This window comes from Pseudophryne corroboree, chromosome 3 (assembly GCF_028390025.1).
Source record: "Pseudophryne corroboree isolate aPseCor3 chromosome 3, aPseCor3.hap2, whole genome shotgun sequence".
Taxonomy (NCBI): domain Eukaryota; kingdom Metazoa; phylum Chordata; class Amphibia; order Anura; family Myobatrachidae; genus Pseudophryne; species Pseudophryne corroboree.
Window position 1 is genome coordinate 145,478,075 of NC_086446.1, and position 19,828 is coordinate 145,497,902.

Genomic DNA, 19,828 nt, shown 5'->3' on the forward strand with positions numbered 1-19,828 from the left:
GGCAGGCAGTCCCCCTTTTTACACATAGCTGCAGGCAGATTCCCCCTTTTTACACATAGCGGCAGGCAGATTCCCCCTTTTTACACATTGCGGCAGGCAGTCCCCCTTTTTACACATAGCTGCAGGCAGATTCCCCCTTTTAACACATAGCTGCAGGCAGATTCCCCCCTTTTACACATAGCTGCAGGCAGATTCCCCCTTTTTACACATAGCGGCAGGCAGATTCCCCCTTTTTACACATAGCGGCAGGCAGATTCCCCCTTTTTACACATAGCGGCAGGCAGTCCCAACAAAGAAAGAAAGAGAAGAAAGAAAGAAAGAAAGAAAGAAAGAAAGAAAGAAAGAAAGAAAGAAAGAAAGAAAGAAGAATTATACTTACCCTCTCCGCTGGCTCAGGCTCCTCGTGCAGCTTGACGATTCCCGGGCAGTAGAGAAGGAGGAGGAGGGAGGTGGAGGAGGGAGCCGCAGCAGCGCTGTCTTATTGGTGGAGGCGCTGCTGCTGCTGCCCCTCTGCTTCACTATAGGCTGTTCTCGGAAGACAGCCTATAGTGAAGCAGAGGGGCAGCAGCGCCTCCACCAGTAACAAAGCGCTGCTGCAGCTCATTCCTTCACCTCCCTCCTCCTCCTCCTCCCCCCCGTGCCGCTGCTCCTCTCATCTCCAAGCGACCCTCCTCCCTCTTCGTGTGTTACAGAGGCGGCAGCGTGTCTGGTGCTGCGGCTGCTGCCCGTAGTGCCCTGGCCTGATCTGTTCGTTACGACGGGCGGGCGGCGGGAGTCGCAGGACGCAGACCTGACGGGAGCGCTGGTGTGCGGCTGCGGCATGATACAATGAGTCATTGTGACTCATTGTAATGCCGGCGGCTGTGGGCCCTTGAGTGCGGCGGGGCCCCAGTGCAATGCACTGCCTGCCCTGCCAGTAGTTTCGCCCCTGGTGCCCCCCACTGGTGTGGGCTCCTGCAAGAGAGCCCCAGCGTCATGCAGTGGATTTGGCAGAAGCAGAGGACTCTGCTCCTGCGATCTTGAAGAGTCAGCATCAGCATTCCCTTGGTGAATCCACAATGCCCTCCTATCCGAGACTGCCATGAAATTGGCCCGTGAGCACTTGTGCCCGGTGTAGGATTTTTAAATATGTGTAGTTTACTGTATGCAAGGGTTTAAAACCTTTTAGGAACTGAGATCTAAGGTGTATTACATGTAGTTTAAAAAAAACAAAAAAGGTTTATTTTATGGCAGTAGTTTCCAAACTGGGGTTCTTGCACTGGTAGCATAGTTTGGTGGTCCAGGACCAATTAAAATTATTTATACTTTATTAAATTGGCAAAACCATTCCCTCACAACATAACTGAACCTGAGGATGACATGCTATAAACACAATTTACTTAATTTTATATTTTTTTCTGAATTTCTCAAAAAAAAAAACTTTGGCCTAGGGGTGCCGTGAAACAAATTTTGATACTATTTATTTATATAGTGCTCTTTCTCCAACAGGACTTGAGATATGGCTTCTGGAACTGAACACAGGATTCTAAATGTGGCTGTACCAAGGACCTATACAGTGGCATTACAGGTTGAGTATCCCTTATCCAAAATGCTTGGGACCAGAGGAATTTTGGATATCGGATTTTTCTGTATTTTGGAATAATTGCATACCATAACGAGATATTATGGTGATGGGACCTAAATCTAAGCACAGAATGCATTTATGTTTCATATATACCATATACACACAGCCTGAAGGTCATTTTAGCCAATATTTTTTATAACTTTGTGCATTAAACAAAGTGTGTGTACATTCACAGAATTCATTTATGTGTCATATACACCTTATACACACAGTCTGAAGTTCATTTAATACAATATTTTTAATAACTTTGAGTATTAAACAAAGTTTGTGTACACTGAGCCATCAAAAAACAAAGGTTTCACTATCTCAGTCTCACTCAAAAAAGTCCGTATTTCGAAATATTCCGTATTTCGGAATATTTGGATATGGGATACTCAACCTGTATTACTTTTTTCTGCTACTGGTTCTTTACCTATGCAAACAAGCATCTGACTTGCCTTTCCTATTGCTTTGTTACATTGCTCACCTGAAATAGTAATACTTAGATAGCTTTCCTCTTGCCATTATAATGCCCTTAATATTATAGTTAGCCTTTGTATTTTTGAGACGTGTATGATTTTGCATTTTTTGGCATTAAATGTTGCCATGTTCTTGACCATTCCTCTAGTCCAGGGGCGGAACTGCCAGAGACAACGGAGTCAGTTGCCGCCGGGCTCCAGCCCTAAAGGGGCTTCCTCCATTGCCCTCCGGCTGTTACGTGCCCTTCCTACTAAATAGACAAAGGCGCTACCAGCAGGGTCTCGCAGTTTGTACATTCCATGCCGTAACACCCTTCTTTCCACCTTTTTCAAGACCCAGCCCAGCAGCCTCGCAGCTGCCACCACCGCTAGCTGCAGCACTGCCAGCGGTGGGGTGCCCCTGCTTCTTCTCACACCACAGATAGCTGGGCAGCACTGCAACTGCCTGCCTGATTGCTCCGCCCCCTTCCGGCTCCCAAGCACCTCTGCTGCCCAGTGATCCAGGAGCCTGCTGCTAGGAAGAAGTGGCCGAGCTTCAGCAAGCGAGTCTGGACACTGGCGGAGGAAGCCATGATAACCAGATAATGGGGAGTGGAGAGCCAGTTCCAAGGTAATACTTTATACAGCTGGTTGAGATCCTGGTCGGTGGATATGGATTCCAAGAAAACCCTGGAGGTGCTTCCTTTCAAGGGAGACACTCTCTTTGGAGAAGACCTCAATAAGATTGTAGCTGATCTGGCTACTGCTAAAACAGCTTGCCTACCTAGTATGACTCCTACCACGCAGAAGGCTAAAAGTACTTTCCCTTGGCCCTTTCATCCTCAAGGTAAAGCGTACCCAAGGTCAGGCATACCCAAAGCAAGCTCATGCTTCCAGACCTGCCAAGCCCAGACTGAAGCAAGCCTGGGCTGCCCATCAGCCTGCTTCCAAAACGGACAAGCCTGCCGCATGACGGTGCAGGCCTCCCTCTGGGGGATCCCAGGGTGGGGGGCCCGACTTCTAGGTTTGGCATAATTCTAAGCTAGAGAATTCTGTTTGGAGCTCACCTTGTACTTTGTGAAGAAATAATCAGCATTGTGGCTGAGCAGATACATGTAGTGTGTGGCTGCAAACTGCATGGATCTCCTGCGTTGTAATGCTGATACTTTTTTTTTCAAAGTACCAATAGCTTCATATAATGTTCACAATTTTTATGCAGGATCAAATAGCTCAATAGGTAGGGTGTTTGATTAGAATTCAACAGGTTATAGGTTTGAATCCTGGGTATGGTAGTTTGAGATGTGTTATTTAATAAAGTATGTTGTTCTGACTGCCGGCATCCTATCACCTGGGATATCATACTAAATAAATGGAGTTGATCAATTTTTTTTTATTTTTTTTTTAAACTAGGGACAATTTCCAGATACTTTTCTTTATAACTGAGATTGCCCCCTGGAACTTCACATCAGTTGACAACTATGCATGAGTGGGCAGTGCTTGCTCTGGATCTGCCCACCCATTTATGTGCCGTCATAAAAGAAAGCACAACTGACAGTTATCCTGGGCGTACACTACACAATTATCTGTCAGGCTATCTATCAAGTCTGGATGGATGGAATGAAAATCTGGTAATGTATAGGAGCAAATGTCAATTAACCATTTGCTCCCAAACACTAGAAAAGTGGTCAAAAATGGTCATTACACAAATTGGTTAAACCCAAAATTTAACCAATTTGTTTAGGGGACCATTTTTGTCCATTTTCTAGTGTTTGAGAGTAAATCGTTGATGGTCATTTGCTCACATAGATAACCGGATTTCTATTCCAACCAGCCAGTGTTGGAGATATGGTCTGCCAGATTACATAATGCATACCAGAGCCATAACTAGACTTTTTGGTGCCCTGTGACAGATAATTATATGCCCCCCCCCCTCCCCATTTTTGCAATATGGACAAAAGGCGCATGCCTTGTGGGGAAGGGGCATAACAAGATTGGTCTCAGAGAAAGCACATGAGATATGAAGATATATCTAGTATACTTGACACTCAATGGTTTGTGGTATTGCCGGGGTGCCCTCCTTAAATGCATATACAGTCACACATGGCGTGTTTGTGCAAATGGCATATCAGCAGTCAGCACTAACTGGTGACATGCCATTTGTACAAGTAAGCCATGTGTGACTAATATATAAACTGTCAAAGTCAGAAAAATGTCTCAATGCACGTTGCCATATTTGCACCGCACACTGGTCCGCGCTGCGTGTGCGTGCGCTCTCCCGTGGAAGCGCATACCCGCAATAGCGTGCACACGCAGGCGCGGTATGCGTATTTACGGTAGAGTTTATGTGGTCGTAGCGTGCGACTCATTCGTTACATATTTTCACAATTAATGTAGTTTATAGATCATGGTCCCTTTGATAGATTCTGAAAGTTTGGTTAAAATACAATGTCCCAGAGCTGAGGAATCCCTCTTTATATCGTACGAAGGGTCTAACAGGAATCATACAGCAGTGTTTGGTACCCATCGGAAGAGTATTTAATTAGCAATATTCCGGTGTTGGTTTGGAGCGTATTAATCGCTCGTGCGAATAGTTATGGACATAAGAAGTTTATGTCCATTTCTATTATTTACACATACTCAGGTATGCGGCGGGAAACCCAGTTTCCCACCCACCTGAGCTGTTGGAAATCGTCACAGCCCACCTGTATGAATCACCCTATGACCTTTTGTTATGATGCAGGGCCGAATTCCTTCGGCCAATGGACAATGGGATTGTAGGACCAGGAGATTGCATTGTGTGTGGGGCATAAATAGGCAGGCCGACCACATCCAGCTCTCACTCTCTCATCAACGGTTATCTGCTGATAGCCGGGAGCTGGATATCGAGGCGCAGGCGATCATACCCTTTGTGCGTAAGTTTCTCTCCGTAATCATTGTCTTTCTGTGAGCCAATTTCTCTCTCTCTCTCTCTCTCTCTCTCTCCCTCTCTCTCTCTGTTCTGTTCTCTCATATCTCCCCTAGACTAGGCTAGTATCGTATTGTATTAGATAGTATTGTATTGTATTGTATTTAGGTCAGTGTAGTATTGTCTTTTTGTATTTATTGTTTAGTTCTGTGGTTAGGAAGTCTCTGTTATATTGTAGTGTATCATTTGTACTGTTATCCCCTTTTACAAGTATATTAGATATAATACAGTTAATAGGCTTTGGAACCTAAACCAGTATCTGTGCATTTTCTATAGTGTTAAGTGTTCACTTGAGCGTCGGTGACGCTCAAGCAGCTTTGTAGTTAGTCAGGTTACACAAGGTTGCATTTACACCCTGTACTCACATTAAGGTATTCAGTGTATTTCATTGATATAAGGTTTTAACATAAAGGTATAGTGTTGTGAGCGTCTGCATCGCTGGTGACCTCCTCGTGGTCTCGAGCGTACGCTACGCTACAGCGAATAATTCCCCTAGACATAGCCAATAACGTGTCCTGTGATCACTGGGCCGTGAGCGAACGTGACGCTTGAGCGTCTCGCCTACGGCTGAGCGATCGCTACGCCAATAGCGTACCATTACGGTACTTCTTAAGTAAACAGCGTACAGTGTTCTTAGCTTCATAAAGGGTTGTTTATACGACAAGGAATTTAGCATTGTCAATTGGGGACTCGTCCTATACTTCTCACATCTGCACTAGGTAGATCAGCAGACATTATCCCCCAGCAAAGGGTGGGAGGTTGTCTCGCAGTTGCTGGCGGGATAAGCGTCTGCTTCGCTTAGACAAAGAGTGCTGAAGGAATCCGGTAACCGGAAGTAAGAACAAAACGCTTGTGTCTTTTAAAACTGTTTATTTTTCTTCTGTCTTGCGTATACACGCACGCATACATTTATCTGCATTTCTGTTTCATTTTCGTATATCACTATTCCTGTTTGCCAATTTTTATAGTTGATAGAAAGTGCTAAAAAGAGATTTGCTGTTATTTCATAGTAGAGGTAATAGTTAAAGTATAGAACAAACACACGGTTTGTCTGAGATACAAGGCAGTCAGTGTGGATTGCGGTAGATGATCAGGGATCATTTACATTGATAAAAATATATTGTGTTACGGTGGATCTTTGCATTGCGTACACGTGTCGCTAACAAAGACTAGCGTACGCAATCCAAAGGCAGACGCACGCAGCGTACATTACGCAACGTAGCGTCCGGTTACGCCCACGTAGCTCAAGTTGTGATAAAGTGAAGTAACGCAAAGGCGATAATTAACGCACAGCGGTAGATAACGCGACGCGGTAAATAACACAAATCTATTTTTGGAAAAATCTGAAATTTAGTTTAACAGATCCTGCTCCTAATTGGTAACACTTTTGGCCTAAAGACAATTTCTGCGCAGAAATAGATATAGAAACAAAGTGTACATGTGTTGAGTGAGTGTGTTTTGTATACAAAAGTTTATATAACTTTAAGGTGGAACCAAAAGGAAAGCCGGGTACTCGTCAAGGGACATACGTGTAAGTGACATATACGGTGGCTAGGGAGGCATCCCTGGTTAAATAATATTTGAGCATTAGAGTATAGCGGACCATAAGGTAACAAGACCAGGAGGTCATAAGGTAACAAGACCAGGAGGTCATAAGGGAACAAGACCAGGAGGTCATAAGGTAACAAGACCAGGAGGTCATAAGGAACAAGACCAGGAGGTCGTAAGGTAAAAGGTCCGCTATAAAAGTCCAGTGGCACAACGCCTGGGGTGTTGGTGCAGAACCCATATAGGCCATAAGCTCTTGCTGAAGGAATCGCGGCCGGAAACATCGATTCCATTGGTCTTTCAGTACATGACAAGTAGTGCTCGTGTACTGAACGATTGGACCGCACGTAATTGTGTGCAGTAGTTAGTAATCTGACCTAATACCATTAGAGTAAAGTGGTCACAAACGCTATTTGTACATTCTGACGTGATTTGTGTAATTTTTTATTTTTGGAAGGGAAGTTCGCTGGTCACTCAGGAACTATCTAACAACCCCACCTTTACTGGAAAGAGTAAGTGTCCTGCGGGTAACCCTCATATGTTCCAGTAAACTGAAGGTTCCATAGGGGCCCTGTATCGAGTACGCCAGCACCACGTTGGTGTGATCAGGTCGTATTGGTCGAGGTGGGCGAGTGAGTGGGGTACTCGGTAAACCGCCACCGCCGGCCTACTGTGGAGTAATTTGGTTGTCTGTAAAGGCTTGCTGAAAACCTTGATACAGAGATCCAAGGAGGACTAAGCAACACCTGCAGACTATGGGGGCCAGTTGCTCAGGTAGGGGGCGATCAACCCTGGTTCAGGTTGATTCTGTGAACCGACCAGTTGGGTCGGCACGATATGTAATGTGTGAAAAATACGGTAGTCACACAGAGGTTTTATGTGATGAATGGGAGAGAATGACAGTACAAGACAGGGACAAATTCCCAAGAATAGGTAGCTTCAGTCCAGAAGTGTTACAAAATTTAAGGAGGAGGATATGTCTCGTAAAATCAGCAAAGAGACGAATTCAGCATCATGATTGTTTACAGTTATGGCACCAGGAAGGTGAGATACAGAGAGGTTTGGCTCTGGCGGCAGGATCTGGGGCAGTCAGGAAGTTGATTGCCACAGCTCCTCCCCCACCATACATTGCAGGAGAGAAGTTGATTGCGGAGAGAAACGCACTGGGTTGTAAAACACAAACTCTTAGTAACACTGTAAATGTTAATGATGTTAACCAAATAACTCATGCAAGTATTAACCCGTGCAAGTTGTACCCTGTTGTGAACCTTCCTCAGGAGTGTGATCAAGAAGACGATTCAGCAACAATTTCAGCTCTCTCTCTTGCGGCCACCATAGCAGAGACCACAGTAGGCACAGCGACACCCACGAGATTAGTGAAAGCCCCTAGCGGAGGGATAGGTGAGGTCGTGTCAACGGGTAAGTACGGCACCATGCACTACACTGAAACAATTGTACCACAACAAGCAGTAGAATCTACACAGGAAGAGGCTGTTAGAATTGCTCCTGTAAGGGTAATAGCAGTTCCCAATGGAAAAACAGATGTGTCTGGAGCCACTCCCATAAGGAACATTGCCATGTACACTCCATTTTCCAGAATGGAATTAAGAACAATAGTGTCCGAATTTCCTGACCCCAGGAAGGATTTAGTTGCTAGCCAAAAATACATCAGGGATTTAGGTAACACGGTAGAACCCAACAACAAGGATTGGCAGATACTGCTAAGAGCTTGTTTACCTTCCAATGTTGATGCAACTCAATTTTTAGCTGATTGTGCATTGGATAAAGATGTACCGCTTACAGACGTGTACAACAAAGATAATGTAAAAAGGATAAATTTACAGCTAAAAGAGTATTTCCCTGCCGTTGTTAAATGGAATAAAATATTTTCCATTAAGCAAAAGGAGTCCGAAACGGCAACAGAATATTTTCACCGGGCACTATTAGAAATGGCAAAGTACACTGGTATAGAAGACATTAAGACCAACCCAAACCATCGAGAAGTAGCAGTATCTGTACTGATGGATGGTTTGAAAGAAACATTAAAAGCTAGGGTACAGACCACGCAGCCATGTTGGCGAGGTCTGTCAGTGTCCACCTTGAGAGAGGCTGCTATTGATCACGACAGAAATATCACTAGGCACAGGGAGTCGCAAAGTGATAAGTTGATGTCCGTAAGTATACAGGCGCTGACCACAAGGCAGCCTGCGTATGTACCACCGAATCCTGTGGGTAAGGCAAGTGTAATAACATGTTTTTCTTGTAACAGACCGGGACACTATGCACGAGAATGTAGAACAAAGAATGTACAAAGATCTTTTCAACCCCCTAGACAACAACACAACACACGACATTGGGAGCAGGGTCCACAGTAAAGCACATACATATAGTCAAGACCCAGTATCCCTTGGTAACAGCCGAGCAGACGAAGCCGCAAAGCTTGCAGCTGCTACCCCCACACGGACAGACACCACACAGTTGATGGTATTTAATACCATCAACACACAGAAGTTGTGTGAGATGCAGAATTTGTGTTCCACACAGGAAAGAGCAGTCTGGAAGGCAAAGGGATATGGCCAGGAGTCCTCAGGGCTCTGGACGGATGGACATGGTAAACCAGTGGCCCCCAGGGCATACCTTCCATGTCTGGCTGAAGCAGCTCACGGGCTGACTCATCTAGGCAAGGAGGGGATGTGCAAATTGGTAAGAGCATACTGGTGCGCCCCAGGATTCTCCTCTCATGCGAGTAAGAGAGCAATGTCATGCCTTACCTGTCTGAGAAAGAATATTGGAAAGGCAATACCTACAGAACCATCCCATATCCCACCTGCCGGCGGCCCTTTTCAAGTAATACAAATTGACTTCATTCAATTACCCCCATGTAGAAATTTGAAATATGTACTTGTTTGTATAGATGTTTTCTCGAATTGGGTCGAAGCTTTTCCAGCAGCTACAAATACCGCTATGTTTACAGCTAAGAAAATTGTGCAGGAATTTGTATGTAGATATGGTATCCCCAGAATCATTGAAAGTGATAGGGGTACCCATTTTACAGGTGATGTCTTTCAAGGAATGTGTAAGTTGATGGGAATTGATAGCAAGCTGCACACTCCGTACCGTCCACAGGCGAGTGCGAAGGTCGAAAGAGTGAACAGCACTATTAAAAATAAATTGAGTAAAGTAATGGCAGAGACAGGATTGACGTGGCCAGAAGCTTTACCCATTGTTTTGTATAGCATCAGAACCACTCCCAGGTCCCCTCTTAATCTGTCTCCTTTTGAAATCTTGTTTGGTCGACAACCGCATGTCATGATTAACCCTCAGGATGATTTGAAATGTAACAATGAAGTAACTGTAAAGTACTTGATTAACATGAGTAAACAGTTGAGGAATCAAAATGATAATCTGAAGTTGGTGATTCCTGATTTACCAGATAGTAATTGTCATGACATTGAACCTGGGGATTATGTAATGATACGAAATTTTCTACGCTCAGGTTGTCTTATTGATAGATGGGAAGGACCATACCAGGTCTTATTGACTAGCACCACAGCATTGAAGGTTGCTGAGAGAGAGACTTGGGTCCATTCATCCCACTGCAAGAAGGTTGCTGATCCAGAGAAGTCCCGTGATAAGGAACAGACGGTAGAGGTTGTATCACTAGAGTGTCTGTTCCAGGAGGACTGAGGCGGCACCTGAGCCTTGAAGATCGAAAGCAGCTGTCGACTCCCCTCTCCCTTTTATTGTTTTCTCCACTCCCCATCCCCTCTCCCTTAAAATTTCTTTTTCCCCCTTCTCATTCTTCTCTATTTCCTCCTCAAAGATGGACTTGCCCCAAGAGACTGTGATCCGGATTTTGATGTTAACCATGATGTTGACCAGAGCAGTCTGTTCCGGCGAGAGTACCATAGAGGTCGAGAGAGGTTCTGGAATGGGTTCCGATTATGATGATGGAGGCGTAGTTTTCCAAGATCAACCAAACCAACAAGCAAAGGCGAGTATCAGAAAACGATCCGATAGAAGAAATTGTGATGGATTGTTAGCTGAAGAAAATTGTATCTGTAGGCTCTGTGATAATCTGGTTGAAGATGGATGCATAAAGAAATGCCAATCTAGTTTTAATATCCATATGGACCGGCATCCATTGAGTGACTATCACTCTCTAGTGGGTAACGTGTTAAACAAGACCGATTGTTGGGTATGCTCTCAAGTACCTCAGGGACACAGTAAATCAGGGCTAGTACCATTTCCTTTAACGTTAGGGGAGGTACTTGAGCTAAGTGGTGGGAGACCGGTGGACCGGAGGTTTAACATCTCCAGCCCTCCTAGTTTGAAGCTCCACCAATACCATGTGGATAGGTCCCTCATATGTTTTAACATCTCCAATCCCAGAAAACCGGGAAATTGGGAAGTGTCATGGAGCAACCTTACCATGACCTTTTCACACAGAGCAGATAGAATGCCTACAGATACAGAGCTCGTACGCCACATAGCCAGTAGAGGAAAATCTTTCCGGTATCGATATACCTTAGGAAATAGGATTACTAGAGTTGGAGAGGTATCACCAGGATACTGTGCACATATCGTACAAACCGATACGTGCATTAGGCAGATGGAAGAATTAGGGTCAGGAGATTTCACCTGGAAGGTTTGTAACATGGTCATGTCCTTCTCCGTCCCATATGTTCTCCCCGATGATGCATATTTCATATGCGGGAGAAAGGCGTACAAGTGGCTTGCCCCAAACTCTGAAGGATTGTGTTATATTGGAAAAGTATTGCCTGAAGTGATGACTGTTACACATGACAAAATGAAGGACATACACCGTGGTGCCCAAGCTCCTTATACTCACACTCATTACGAGCACCGAGTTAAAAGACAACTGTCAGAAAGGTTAGAGCATCCGGCCTCTGATCTTATCCATGAATCCACCGGGATTCAGGTTCTGGTAGCGTTAGATTTCACTCGCACCGCTCGAGGTGTGATGAATTATAGATACATTTCCGCACTCGCCAATTTGTTAGATAATATCACTGAAATGTATGATGACACGTTTAGATACACTGGAAGAGAACTTCAAGCTTACAAAACAGAACTAGTTCAGCATAGGATGGTTCTTAATTATCTTACAGCAGTAACAGGCGGATATTGTGTTACATTGGCAACACAGTACGGCATAAAGTGTTGCACGTATATCACAAATAGCACCGAGGATCCGGTAGAGGTCATAGACCAAAAGATGGACGATATTCTGCAATTAAAGTGGGAATTTCGTCGAAAACACAATCTCACCCTTGCTGCTGTAGGTAATGAGCTGACTAGTTGGGTGTCATGGTTGAACCCGCGAAATTGGTTCTCCAGTTTAGGAGACTGGGCTCAAGGAGTCATAATGGATGTTGGAAAGTTTCTACTATGTATCTTGGGTGTCGTTATATCGATTGGATTGATATTTAGATGCGGGCAGGCTTTAATGAGGTGCAAACAAAGTACAAAAGTGATGAGCTTGAGGAGTGAGGAAACCGTAATTAACCTGGATTTGATTTATGACCCAATGATAGAAACCAGAATGTGATGAAAATGCGATTATACGGTCCGTTTCTTTCACCTGTTTTTCTGCTTTTCTCCAAGATACAAGGACCCCCTTGGACGAGGAAGCTGACGAGACGAGATGTATACAGACAACGGATTGACCAAAGAAGAAGATTTGACAACTTTAAATATGGACACTTGATGAACTTTGCCATGGATCCCCAGTTTCCCTAGTACTTTTAAACTCACGCTAGCCCAACATTTTTTTTTGTAAATCTGATGGCTCAGACAAAGCTATTTGCTCATGCCCAAGGAGCAATACAGCGCAAAGAAGACGACTCTCAACAGATACCGAAAACAACTTCGACGACAGATGTACATTTCCCTGACATAGAATATCATTGCATTTTTCGTAAGTGTTCTTTATCTTCATCTCTGCAACCCCCAGGTAACGACACACATAGACGATAGGGAATACAGGCACAGATAGCAGCAACCACATACCTCCCCCATTCATGTATCATCAACTAAAATGTGCATCCCCATTTTGTTACAACCACAGCCGAAATGAGCTCGGTAGAGTTTGACAGCCCATCCACAGACCTGTACCACAGGACAAGAAGGAATTCAAATGTATACTTCGCAATACCTCGAAGCTTGATTTACCACACGTACGGCACGATGATACATGACCCTCCAAACATGGACTCATACACACATGCTTCTACTTTCTCACTAGGTCATACCCTCTTCACACCTACTCCACTCTTCTCCCCTACCCAACCATGGAAATCAATTAACCCCTGACTTACATTTTTCTCCTTAAATGTTTTGTGGCAGTTATTATTGACTGCCAAAGGGTGGACTGTCAAAGTCAGAAAAATGTCTCAATGCACGTTGCCATATTTGCACCGCACACTGGTCCGCGCTGCGCGTGCGTGCGCTCTCCCGTGGAAGCGCATACCCGCAATAGCGTGCACACGCAGGCGCGGTATGCGTATTTACGGTAGAGTTTATGTGGTCGTAGCGTGCGACTCATTCGTTACATATTTTCACAATTAATGTAGTTTATAGATCATGGTCCCTTTGATAGATTCTGAAAGTTTGGTTAAAATACAATGTCCCAGAGCTGAGGAATCCCTCTTTATATCGTACGAAGGGTCTAACAGGAATCATACAGCAGTGTTTGGTACCCATCGGAAGAGTATTTAATTAGCAATATTCCGGTGTTGGTTTGGAGCGTATTAATCGCTCGTGCGAATAGTTATGGACATAAGAAGTTTATGTCCATTTCTATTATTTACACATACTCAGGTATGCGGCGGGAAACCCAGTTTCCCACCCACCTGAGCTGTTGGAAATCGTCACAGCCCACCTGTATGAATCACCCTATGACCTTTTGTTATGATGCAGGGCCGAATTCCTTCGGCCAATGGACAATGGGATTGTAGGACCAGGAGATTGCATTGTGTGTGGGGCATAAATAGGCAGGCCGACCACATCCAGCTCTCACTCTCTCATCAACGGTTATCTGCTGATAGCCGGGAGCTGGATATCGAGGCGCAGGCGATCATACCCTTTGTGCGTAAGTTTCTCTCCGTAATCATTGTCTTTCTGTGAGCCAATTTCTCTCTCTCTCTCTCTCTCTCTCCCTCTCTCTCTCTGTTCTGTTCTCTCATATCTCCCCTAGACTAGGCTAGTATCGTATTGTATTAGATAGTATTGTATTGTATTGTATTTAGGTCAGTGTAGTATTGTCTTTTTGTATTTATTGTTTAGTTCTGTGGTTAGGAAGTCTCTGCTATATTGTAGTGTATCATTTGTACTGTTATCCCCTTTTACAAGTATATTAGATATAATACAGTTAATAGGCTTTGGAACCTAAACCAGTATCTGTGCATTTTCTATAGTGTTAAGTGTTCACTTGAGCGTCGGTGACGCTCAAGCAGCTTTGTAGTTAGTCAGGTTACACAAGGTTGCATTTACACCCTGTACTCACATTAAGGTATTCAGTGTATTTCATTGATATAAGGTTTTAACATAAAGGTATAGTGTTGTGAGCGTCTGCATCGCTGGTGACCTCCTCGTGGTCTCGAGCGTACGCTACGCTACAGCGAATCATTCCCCTAGACATAGCCAATAACGTGTCCTGTGATCACTGGGCCGTGAGCGAACGTGACGCTTGAGCGTCTCGCCTACGGCTGAGCGATCGCTACGCCAATAGCGTACCATTACGGTACTTCTTAAGTAAACAGCGTACAGTGTTCTTAGCTTCATAAAGGGTTGTTTATACGACAAGGAATTTAGCATTGTCAAAACATACTTTATTAAATAACACCTCAAACTATCATACCCAGGATTCAAACCTATAACCTGTTGAATTCTAATCAAATACCCTACCCATTGAGCTACTTGATCCTGCATCTATTCTAACCTCCAAAAACAGATTCAGTTGCATTTTCCAGCGTGTTTTGTTTGCGCCTTTGCAAATGTCTTACATCGACAAACTTATTTAGTACTATTTTGCAAATAGGGTTACATTGTCGCAACATTGTGTTCCCTAATTGCTTGATTTTTTTAAATGCAACAATTGATAAAGACACCTGATAATTGCTCTGTGGAGTCTTATTTTGTGTCTACTTCTTATCTACATTTAATTCCCTACCTCTAATCAAGGCATTTTTAAATGCTGGGGGCTGCCAGGACGTGAGGCCTACCTAGACTTTAGATCTGAATTTGAATGTACTTGTGAACTAACTTAATTTCCTACTTCTAAATTCATTCCTAAATTCACTACTTACATTAATCCTGTAGTTGGGCATTTTGAGCCTTCAATTGTGGGCATTGTTTTGTGTCCAGACCAGCAGCTGGTGGTGTGCATTTGCTGGAAAGGCATCGAAGACCTCCGATATGCTGCATCTCCTGATGTGTGTCTCCCTCAAGTGGCTGTCAGCAAATGCATGCTAGACACCCCATTCCAAGCTGATTGTGACATCACGGAACATGCATCATAGAACAGGCATGCTAGAATATGGGTCTTCAACCTGCGACCCTCCAGCTGCTGTGGAACTACATATACCAGCATGCCCTGCCTCAGTTTTAGCATACCTTAATAGCAAAACTGTGGCAGGGCATGCTGGGATGTGTAGTTTCACAGCAGCTGGAGAGCCACAGGATGAAGACCCATGTGCTAGAGCCAAGCCGCAGGTACATTGAATGCTAGCAAGCTGATGTTTAAATCATTTTTGTTCCGCAGCATTCCAATGCGGAAGATTCCATGGAACCAGAGATTATTCCATTGAGAAGGACATGCTGCCTGGATGACTGCACTGTGCAAATTAAATCACGGAGCCAGTTGGCTTGTGGGTGGCTCTGGTGACTGGGTGGTTGGGTGGGCGGTGTGTCGGAGGTGGAGCACATGCAAATGAATGTGTATCATCCAGCTAGTGAGAGTGAAAACTCATGCAGGAGTGTGCCTGCTTGTCAGTGGGTTATGCACCTTGCCAGGCGTCAAATCTACATGGAGCAGCTGGAGGGGACAAGAGCAGGTTTGCAAAATATAGATAGAAGAGCATATATGCTGGCGCATTCTCCATGATTGTGTCAGCTTATGTTTTGGTGCACTGCACTTTCCTTCACTAAGTTTTAGCCATTTTGGTTAAACGCAAGTGTAGTTGCTTCTCGCCCTTTTGGCTGTGATCTTGTATCGTGGTTGAAGAGTCTGCTGGAGGGATTGTTTTCTTCATTGGCGAGAGACTGAAGATATTCCAGGATGGAAGGCTTGGGAACACTATCCGTTTTTCAGTTGTGGAAGAGTTGAAAGACCGGATTGGACTACATTCTATAGTAAAGGATATCTTTGTATTTATTAATCCTCTCTTTATATGTGTCTGTCTTTCAATAAAGCTTCGGGCTTGTGATTCCTTCACCCTCTTACACTCCACACCCATAGCCTTATTAACTGTTGTATTATTGTATTGTTTAAATGTATAGTGCAGTTCATGATTTATAGTGTAGGCTGGCCTGTGCTGTAGTTCTTGAACTGTACTATACCGACAGCATTTGTATTGTGTTTTGGCTGTGCTGCAACACAGTACTTATGTGTGTAATGTTTATGTATGTTTTTTTGCTTCTTTATGTCAATAAAGACTGCTTTTTCAATCCAATATCTGAAAACAATCAATGTTTATCTTTGATGGCAATAGTAGTGGTATGATATTTGATGCTTTTGAATGGCAATATCTGATATGTCCCCTATCTGGGAACCATATATTAAATGGCTTTTCAGAAAAGGGAGATGGGAGAAGAGCTTTCAGTACTTGTAGGACCGATGCTCATTTCCTATTCTAGCCTCCAAAAACAGATTCAGTTGCATTTTCCAGCGTGTTTTGGATGCGCCTTTGCAAATGTCTTACATCGACAAACTTATTTAGTACTATTTTGCAAATAGGGTTACATTGTTGCAACATTGTGTTCCCTAATTGCTTGATTTTTTAAATGCAACAATTGATAAAGACACCTGATAACTGCTCTGTGGAGTCTTATTTTGTGTCTACTTCTTATCTACATTTAATTCTCTACCTCTAATCAAGGCATTTTTAAATGCCGGGGGCTGCCTGGACGTGAGGCCTACCTAGACTTTAGATCTGAATTTGACTGTACTTGTGAACTAACTTAATTTCCTACTTCTAAATTCATTCCTAAATTCACTACTTACATGAATCCTGTAGTTGGGCATTTTGGGACTTCGATTGTGGGCAATGTTTTGTGTCCAGACCAGCAGCAGGTGGTGTGCATTTGCTGGAAAGGCATCGAAGACCTCCGATATGCTGCATCTCCTGATGTGTGTCTCCCTCAAGTGTCTGTCAGCAAATGCCTGCTAGACACCCCATTTCAAGCTGATTGTGACATCACGGTACATGCATCATAGAACAGGCATGCTAGAACATGGGTCTTCAACCTGCGACCCTCCAGCTGCTGTGGAACTACACATCCCAGCATGCCCTGCCTCAGTTTTAGCATACCTTAATAGCAAAACTGTGGCAGGGCATGCTGGGATGTGTAGTTTCACAGCAGCTGGAGGGCCACAGGATGAAGACCCATGTGCTAGAGCATGGGTCTTCATCCTGTGGCCCTCCAGCTGCTGTGAAACTACACATCCCAGCATGCCCTGCCACAGTTTTGCTATTAAGGTATGCTAAAACTGAGGCAGGGCATGCTGGGATGTGTAGTTCCACAGCAGCTGGAGGGTCGCAGGTTGAAGACCCATGTGCTAGAGCCAAGCCGCAGGTACATTGAATGCTAGCAAGCTGAATATTTAAATCCTTTTTGTTCCGCAGCATTCCAATGTGGAAGATTCCATGGAACCAGAGATCCTTCCATTGAGAAGGACATGCTGCCTGGATGACTACACTGTGCAAATTAAATCACGGAGCCAGTTGGTTTGTGGGTGGCTCTGGTGACTGGGTGGTTGGGTGGGTGGTGTGTCGGAGGTGGAGCACATGCAAATGATTGTGTATCATCCAGCTAGTGAGAGCGAAAACACATGCAGGAGTGTGCCTGCTTGTCAGTGGGTTATGCACCTTGCCAGACGTCAAATCTACATAGAGCAGCTGGAGGGGACAAGAGCAGGTTTGCAAAATATAGATAGAAGAGCATATATGCTGGCACATTCTCCATGATTGTGTCAGCTTATGTTTTGGTGCACTGCACTTTCCTCCACTAAGTTTTAGCCATTTTTGTTAAGCTCAAGTGTAGTTGCATCTCGGCCTTTTGGCTGTGATCTTGTATCGTGGTTGAAGGGTCTGCTGGAGGGAGGGATTGTTTTCTTCATTGGCGAAAGACCACAGATATTCCAGGATGGAAGGCTTGGGAACACTATCCGTTTTTCAGTTGTGGAAGAGCACAGAGGTCGGATTAGACTACATTCTATAGTAAAGGATACCTTTCTATTTATTGCCCCTCCCCTTATGAGTGTCTGTGTTACAATAAAGCTTCTGTCTTGTGATTCCCTCACCCTCTTACACTCCACACACATAGCCTTATTAACTGTTGTATTATTGTATAGTTTAAATGTATAGTGCAGTTCATGATTTATAGTGTAGGCTGGCCTGTGCTGTAGTTCTTGAACTGTACTATACCGACAGCATTTGTATTGTGTTTTGGCTGTGCTGCAACACAGTACTTATGTGTGTAATGTTTATGTATGTTTTTTTGCTTCTTTATGTCAATAAAGACTGCTTTTTCAATCCAATATCTGAAAACAATCAATGTTTATCTTTGATGGCAATAGAAGTGGTATGATATTTGCTGCTTTTGAAAGGCAATATCTGATATGTCCCCTATCTGGGAACCATATATTAAATGGCTTTTCAGAAAAGGGAGATGGTAGAAGAGCTTTCAGTACTTGTAGGACCGATGCACATTTCCTATTCTAGCCTCCAAAAACAGATTCAGTTGCATTTTCCAGCGTGTTTTGGATGCGCCTTTGCAAATGTCTTACATCGACAAACTTATTTAGTACTATTTTGCAAATAGGGTTACATTGTTGCAACATTGTGTTCCCTAATTGCTTGATTTTTTAAATGCAACAATTGATAAAGACACCTGATAACTGCTCTGTGGAGTCTTATTTTGTGTCTACTTTTTATCTACATTTAATTCTCTACCTCTAATCAAGGCATTTTTAAGTGCTGGGGGCTGCCAGGACGTGAGGCCTACCTAGACTTTAGATCTGAATTTGAATGTACTTGTGAACTAACTTAATTTCCTACTTCTAAATTCATTCCTAAATTCACTACTTACATGAATCCTGTAGTTGGGCATTTTGGGACTTCGATTGTGGGCATTGTTTTGTGTCCAGACCAGCAGCAGGTGGTGTGCATTTGCTGGAAAGGCATCGAAGACCTCCGATATGCTGCATCTCCTGATGTGTGTCTCCCTCAAGTGGCTGTCAGCAAATGCCTGCTAGACACCCCATTCCAAGCTGATTGTGACATCACGGTACATGCATCATAGAACAGGCATGCTAGAACATGGGTCTTCAACCTGCGACCCTCCAGCTGCTGTGGAACTACACATCCCAGCATGCCCTGCCTCAGTTTTAGCATACCTTAATAGCAAAACTGTGGCAGGGCATGCTGGGATGTGTAGTTTCACAGCAGCTGGAGGGCCACAGGATGAAGACCCATGTGCTAAAGCCAAGCCGCAGGTACATTGAATGCTAGCAAGCTGAATATTTAAATCCTTTTTATTCCGCAGCATTCCAATGTGGAAGATTCCATGGAACCAGAGATCCTTCCATTGAGAAGGACATGCTGCCTGGATGACTACACTGTGCAAATTAAATCACGGAGCCAGTTGGCTTGTGGGTGGCTCTGGTCACTGGGTGGTTGGGTGGGTGGTGTGTCGGAGGTGGAGCACATGCAAATGATTGTGTATCATCCAGCTAGTGAGAGAGAAAACTCATGCAGGAGTGTGCCTGCTTGTCAGTGGGTTATGCACCTTTCCAGACGTCAAATCTACATGGAGCAGCTGGAGAGGACAAGAGCAGGTTTGCAAAATATAGACAGAAGAGCTCTCCAGCCTAGTTTGCTGTCTGTTTCCACTTCTCTTTTCTTGAGCCGCTCCCTTCTATGCCCTTGCGCACTATCCTGACTTCTCCCATCTGCTTACTTTGTGCCTTCCAACGCACAATGCGAACTACAGGTAGTGCTGCAGGGCCCA